The sequence below is a fragment of the Cibotium barometz genome, chromosome 2 (assembly GCF_041138505.1).
Source record: "Cibotium barometz isolate CiBa-2024 chromosome 2, ASM4113850v1, whole genome shotgun sequence".
NCBI lineage: Eukaryota > Viridiplantae > Streptophyta > Polypodiopsida > Cyatheales > Cibotiaceae > Cibotium > Cibotium barometz.
The window spans coordinates 60,852,716-60,860,936 of NC_141047.1; positions in this window are offsets into that span (position 1 = coordinate 60,852,716).

An 8,221-nucleotide genomic window follows, 5' to 3' on the forward strand; every position below is an offset into this window, starting at 1 on the left:
TACTGGGTGGAATAGACCAGTTAGTTACTTCTCAAGAAATCATAGATGTCGAGGATATGACATTTGTTCCACACGAACTTGAAAAGATTCTTGGATTTCGTGAAAGAAGATTGCATAATATGCTTATCACGGAATATAAAATCAAGTGGAAGGATCATGTTGAGGAGGACGCTACATGGGAGACATGGACCACTCTTCAGAGAGATTACCCTAGCTTTTTAGTGAGCTCAGGAGTGAGCTCTTAGAGGAAGGGGAGTATGTCATGTGCACAGTGTGTATCTACCTTCTGTGCTACATGCACAGAAGACTAGCTTCGAGGTTTGGGAAAGCTTGGAGCTAGGCAGGCTGATTGGCGAGCTGAGTTAGGGATAGACTAACGGGCGGGCACCCAAGTATGGATGGGCGAGCGTCCAAGTGTAGACGCCCGATGACCGGCCCAAGAGCCTATAAAAGGGTGGCCAAGATTAGTCATTAGTTCATAGAGTCTCGTGTGTCTTTGTGAGAGCTCTATGGTCAGGAGCTTAGATCTAGTGCAAACGTGCACCTGCTTTATGCAACCGAGGCCGGCAGTCTCGAGGCCCGCGAGGGTAGCTTCGTGGCGGTATGGGACATCACGAGGTAGAGATTGGTCGGTATGTCCATCTAGTTAGCTCAGCTCGTGAGTGGGGATAGCCAAGACTTGTGGGCTTGCCCACGGTTGTCAAGGTTGGGAGGTGAGTCACGCTTGCACCCCCTTCACGTTTGGTTGGTTTTGTTTGCAGCTTTCTTGTTGGGTTTTGTTTGCAAGTTTCGAGTCTTGTACCAGGAGCGTTCTACGAGGTGATCTTATGGGGATTTGACATCCTGGTTCTCAAAGTGGAGGCTGGGGGCATCAAGGCTGTGGTGGAAAGGTGGTAATCTGTCCATCTGGGGGCCTTATAAGAGGAGCCATCTAGTTGTCCTGTATACTACTCAGTTCCGAGCCAGCTGTGTGGAAGAGGTAAGTGCAATCCTAGATAGACCACTAAATCTTTTGATGACACCTGAGTGTGTGGAAGCTTGTGTGGACCTAAAATGAAGCTCTAGGACTTGCGAGAATGGTCTCATGTGGCACTGAGGGCTTGCGCTTAATGAAGAACACGGTAATTTGTAGCATCTCAATCCAGGCCCAACTCTTTGGACATGGTTAGGAGCGTCCAAAAGGGTGCCCCATGCTTGGATGGAGACGAACAATAAACTCGTTGATTGTGGATTCTATAAATGGGACCAATTGTGAAGGTAACCATATCCCTTTCTAGGTTGAGCTCAGTAGCATTCCTCGCGGTAGAGTGTTAGAGTGAGAAAAACTGAGGAAGGATTCCACCACCTCCACTAGTTATGCCAACCTAGAGGTATGAAAGATCATCACCTGTTTTTAACATATATAAAGAACTATAATATATATGGACTACACACAACAGTCATCAAAACAACAACCATAGGCTTGATCCATATAGAAGTGTATAATGTTCACCAGCTTGGCCATTTACTAGTATTTTCACCCTTGGACGGGTTCTGGAGGACACCGGGATGCCCAGGCAAACAAGAAAGTATCGCTTTGGGAATGGGAGGGTTATCCAGTGCAAGAAACAGGCACCACGAAGCCAGAACATAGTGCCTCGAATAGGACTCGGGATTTAAAAAGATGGACATCAGGGGCCAAGTTGTGTGGAAAGCATGCTTGGCAAGCCTTAAAGATTTGGGTAAGGGCCCAGGCATCAGCACAAGCTTAGAAGCAAGCACTTTAAGGTGTTCACACCATTTTTAATGAATGGTGGACAAGTTATTACTTGGGTCCCATATTTAGGTTGGGAATCCTCATGTGGGCACCCAAATTGATGAGATATATCAAAAAGGGAGTTGTGGAGGCAATATTACACATATTGGCTTGCTTATGAAGGTGTCAAAACATGTTATTTTTACCCAACTTTCGTTGCATTGCTCGTTGGGAAGACACCAAGATGAGGGAGGAGAGGAGGGCTATTGTTTACCATCCAGCCGTAGAGGAATTGTGGATAAGAATCCACACTACCGGGTATATGTAGTTTCCTGCTTGCTCACACAGCCCGATTGCCCGCGGTCCTCCAACCCGGTGCCTCACCCTTGAACCCCAGACACTCTCGCTGATCGCTCTTCGGCGATCTCCATGTTCGGTCGGGCCCTATGTAGCCGATTACAAGCTATGTGACATTACCTCCCTCTTTTGAAGAGTTTTTGTCCACGCAAACAAATTGAGGATAGTTTTCGAGTGGATACTCCGTCGTCTCTGTCTTTTCACTTAACAAGTGCTTCTTGGTACACAATATGCTTCGTGTTTCGATAAGTGAATCCAAGAATCTTCTCGGGTTCATGTGGAAGAGACGGTGGTTCAATTTAGTTCCACCAAAATGTCAGGAGAGTAACTACATTATTCTAATGATCCATTGTTTTTCGTATTCTACTGACATGAAAAACATGATGTACTCGAGAGCTCTCTAGCAACTCAAGTTTGTATGCTACGCGACCAATCTTCTTAAGGATTTTAAACGGACCGCAATATGTAAGAGAAAGCTTTTGGCACTTTCCCGTCTTAAGTGTCTCCGACTTCGCATGGACTCTCAAGAAAACAAAGTCACCCTCTTCAAAGGTCACTTCTTTGCGGTTCTTGTTAGCATATGTTTTTGCATGATCTTGTGCACTATGAATGCTATCTCTTGTTGCTTTTAGCATATCTTGCATGTCCTCAAGGAAATCCATGGCAGACTAAATTCTTTCCCTTCTCTAGCCTTACGGCTATGAGAGATCTCGACTGGAAACCATACATCAACATGAATGGGTTAAATCTAGTCATCGAATGTTTTGAACTATTATAATCAAATTCCAAAAGTGGTAGGTACTTCTTCCAATTTAATTGCTTTTTACTCACGTATGCTCAGAGCATGTCTTCCAGCACTTAGTTGACTCTTTCTGTCTGACCACCAGATTGCAAATAGTCAGGCTTGCTCATACTTAAGAGTAGTATCCAACTTTTTGAAGACTTCCCTCCAAAAGTGGCTCCTATCGAACTTCCTATCTCTATCAGAAACTATATCTACAGGCAGGCCATATAGCTTGTAAAGATGTTCGATAAACAATTTAGCTAGCTCATGAGTTTTTACCTTCTTTCTAGTGGGAATAAACTTGGCCATTTTAGTCAACCTGTCTACCACCACCCAAGCCGAATCATATCCTTGACTCGTTTTAGGTAACCTGGTGATAAAATCCATGGAAATACTCTTTCATTTTCTTTTGGGAATATTCAATGGATGGAGAAAGCCTCCTACTTTAAGATGCTCATGCTTATTGACCTGGCACTTCTTGCATTTTAGCACGAAGTCTTGGATGTCCTTGAACAAACAACGCCAATAGAATTGTCTTTTGTGCATAGGTCTTTTGTACCGTAGGGTGACTAGCACTTGGACTATTGTCACTTTCAATAGGAATTTGGCATCGAAAGTCACCAATATATGGTACACAAACTCTACCTTTGTAAAGCAAGTACTCATTGTCGATAGAGAAGTTCCTAAACTTCTCTCCTACGAACTTTATCACCCCATTTGAAACAATGTTGAATGTTAGTGAAGGGTCCACCCCCGAGCTCTCCGTCTCGGTACATAACCCAAAAGACCTGTCTAGTCTCTCCGAACTAGAACTCCCTCTTCTTCTTGCAAAAACCTCAGCTAATTGCTGCAGATTATCACCCCTTTTTGACAAGGAAGGCAATGGCTGCTAGCAAGTGCATGCGCGTACAACAAGCTAAACCTTTGAATAAGATGGATCATGCTCACACAAAACACGTAGTGAATCCAAGAACTTTCTCGTTCACCATTGGCATGTGATTTGGCGCACACTAAATTTACCTCTTTGGTAATGAAGTTGGTCACAAACTCTTGTAGGATCTATGCCCACCTAGGTTTTCTATCTTTCAACTCATTTTGACTTGAAAGCCATTTCAAGCTTTCATAGTCCGTACGAACCTCAAAAATAGCACTTTATAAATAATGCCGCCACTTTTTAAGAGCATGAACTATCGAGTTATGCTGGGCACGGTTAAGATTTTTTCTTTCAAATGCAATTGGGTGTCTCCCTTTGCATCAAAACCACCCCAATGGCTTCCCCACTAGTGTCTGTTTCAAACTATTCATTAGGGTCTAGTATACTCTTGGCCGCACGGTCAAGCTTTTTGCTCTCAAATGCAATTGGGAATCCCTCTTTGCATTAAAACCATCCCAATGGCTTCCCCACTAGCGTCTGTTTCTACAACAAATGGTTCATTAGGGTCCACTATACTCAAGGTAGGTGCAGCTATGATTGCAACCTTGAATTTCTCAAAATTACTTCGTTTTGCGAGAATTTGGGTGAAGATCAATAGTCTCACAAAACAAAAACAGTTTAGAGTAGTAGGCCTTCTACACGAGTTTAGGTAGAGGACGAGGTAGAGGAGGCCGTGGACGTGGCCAAGGTGGTGGACGTGGCCAAGGTGGTGTGGCTGAATAGGTAATCAGAATTATGGTCTTCTTCTCTACTCAACCAACATAACATAAATGTTAGAGTACACACTATATGGGTTAGTACTCAGCTACCACAACATACAAGGGTTGATCCATAATGTGAATCCGACTAAATGAGCTGGCGCTTTAACTATGCCAGTCTCTAGTAATCCAAAATGGCTGTCACACAGCTTGTCATCCCACTGGCCGCATATCACCCATAATCTCACCAACCATGCCAGTGGTGTAGATACGGAAGCTATCACCCAGGTGGGTCATCAATGTCCGCCGTAGCACTAGTTGAGCTCGATATCTTAACACTCCCCCTTGAGCTCAACTCCACATACTGCACTCCAAGTAAGCTCCTGAACCTGTGGAGTCATAATGTCGCTGGTTTATTAGCCAAACCAAACGATATGACCTAAAACTGATAATGCCCAAATCGAGTTCTAAATGTGGTCTTGGAAACAACCTATTCCTTGATCGTGACTTGGTGGTAGCCTAACCTAAGGTCAATTTTAGAAAAATAACGTGCACCATTGAGTTAGTCAAACAACTCGTCGATGCGAAGCATTGGGTACTTGTCCTTAATCGTAATTTGATTAAGAGCACGGTAATCTATACATATGCATAGAACTATCTTTCTTTTTTACTAAAAGAATAGGCAAAGCCCATGGCAAAGAACTAGGTTTTATGAAACCTTTTCTCGCATAATCGGCTAATTGCCGCTTCACCTCTTGTGCCTCAGAGTGGCTAAGTTTATAAGCAAGCTTGCTTATAGGCTTGAAACCTGGTAGGACATCAATGGAATGGTCTACCTTCCTAGATGATGGGACACCATCTAGCAAATCTTTGGGAAAAAGATCCTGATACTCTTACAAAGAATTTAAAGTATCTTTGTACTTACCATTTTTTATTGTTTCGTTTTCAACCTTGGATTTTTTCAAGTTTTGCTCACGTGCAAACAAAATAGGGTTTACAAAACAAGGGTCTCATCCAAGGCCATTTAAACTTATTGTCTCATCTACGGAAACATTCTTTATCATTGTTTTATCTACGAAAAAAATCATGCAAAAGTTTACAAATGTATACCTGTTGAATCTCATCGAGCTTGTAGGCATGGCACAATTATGTAAAAAAACTTTATTTATCATTGTTTCATTTATGAGGAAAAAAATATGCAAAAGTTTACAAATGTATACTTGTTGAATCTTGTCGAACTTGTACACATGGCACAACTACATGAATGATATAAAAGGTGTAGTTGCCACATCATGCTCACCACACAAAGTAATGGATCTACCCTCATGCATGAACTCTAGGCTATTATCATGGTAACTACGATGCAAGGAAGGGCCTAAGTTATACAACCACTCCCTACCTAGATAGACATCTTTCCTGGCTAAATGAATGACCTAGACATCAAAGCGTAGCCTTGTAGCCCTACATAGCAAGTGGCACTCCCAAAACCCCTATTTCCTAAACAGTTTTGTCATAAACATTAGCAAGCGAAATTGTGTACTTATGGTCATTCCTAGTCTGAGGCAGCTTTAACTTTTTGACTAATGAGTAGTTAAGAAAGTTGTGCGTGGCTCCATTGTCGATCATAATGGTGACTCTATAGCCACCAATCCTGCCATATAAACGAACCAAATTGTGTGGTTTGAAAGATGCCTACCACATAGTCTCTGAAACACAACGTGAATGGGTATAGACTATCACCTCTCTAAACTCTGCGGATCAGAGGTAACACTTGCACCGTATGAACTTTTTGAGAGGATTTACTATCCTTCTTAGAATCACAAGACCTACCTCTAGCTTTAGGACTCAGCTTGGAACAAGGTGCCTTGCTATGCCCTATCTCGAAGCAATGAAAGCACATATTTTCGTTCTTTGCTTTCTCATACTGCTGCTATTTTTGGAGTTATGTAGGATTTTTCCCTCTATTTTTTCATGGTTTTTTAGACCAACATCCCCCTTGTTCCCCTTGCTCACCTTGACCTTGCCCCTTGTCACTCTAAAAGAGTTTTCTTTTAAATTTTGTACCCCCACTCTCATCTGGCATCTTCCTACTAGGACTAGATTTCGACATGCGAGATATATCATCGAATATCTAAACATATTTTATTGCCTCGTCAAAATACTTAGGCTCCTTAGGCTATACATAACTCTCATAATCTGGATTAAGACCTCACACGCACGAAGAGTTTGGAACGCATCGATTTCCTTTAACTTCTGCACTATTTCTTGATAGTTCTACACAATAAAATGTAACAATAACTATTTGTGTATTACATGATTGTATGAGACAAAGAGAGAGAAAGATACATCCATCAATAATCTAAAAGCTTATTACATTATCTTTACCAACTTCCTTAATGGAATGCACTTTAGAATTTCACTAAAAATGAAACGCTTTTCTTCGGAGCTCCTACATCTACTATACCCACAATGTAAAAGCCATCTAGTAATCCCAATGCCTCTTTGATTAAGAGGAGCTTGAGGTTGTCATCTAGCCTATAAGGGTCCAAGACTATATAAATATACTGAGGATTAACATCATCACACCCATAAAATCCAAGGACTTTCCATTTTGGGCTAGGCTGGGATCCAAAAAAGCCCAATTGTGGCATCTCCTCAATGAAGATAGTATCTGACAATTTATTATTATCATAAGTCAACTTTAAGATATTTAATGACATGTCTCTGCATAAAACATAATCAAACTATACATTAATAACAATCATGAACTTTTTTATATTTAGCAAAGGAAGATTATAAGAAAAGAATGAAAAAATAAAATCCATTCAAATACAAAAAGCAATCTAGAACTGAATCCATTCAAGAAGAACACAACCAAATTTATTTTCGAAGGAGAATATGCTTTGGGATACATTTAATAACTTTCAAATACTAGTCGTACTTGATCTCTTTCACCATGGACAATAGAGTCTATTTCATAACGATCAATCAAGCCCAGGCTTTCTTTAATAATCATGAGCGTAATATTTTCATCTAATTTGTCTAAATCTAAACGCATTTTAATTTGATAAACATCGTTCCATCCACCGACCATGGTCCAGACCAAGTTGGTTGGACTATGAAAAAAGCGATGCTCAAATTCAGCATTTACCCTCTCCTCAAAGGAAAGAGTACTCCTCATGTGCTCAAAAAATATGCAAGTAACTTCTTCCATCTCTGTTAATCATACATACATACATATAAGTAGACACATGACTACTATGTGCGTGTGTAAATTTTAATTGTAACTAATCTATGCATGCACATCGGTGTAAATAAACAAATTGCAACTACTATGTGTGTGCACATGTGTGTTTGAATTAATACATGTAAGTCAAAGCATTTTCTCGGTGCGTGTGTGAGTGTGTGTGTATAAGAAGTTAAACTACTAATACATATAAGAAGTTAAACTACTAATACATATAAGAACGTAATTGACACAATGTATACTACAAAGTTAACACACATACTAACTATATGCAATTCAAATCACAATCCCACACATACACTTCCACCCCCGCCCATGCTTTTCCCACTTGGATGACTAAAATATTTTGAAACACTTCCACTCTATCTCTTTCTCTCTCACACACACACTCACACACACCCACACACTATATATAACAGGCCTTGCACCTACAACAGAATTAATAATAAAAAAACACATACACGCA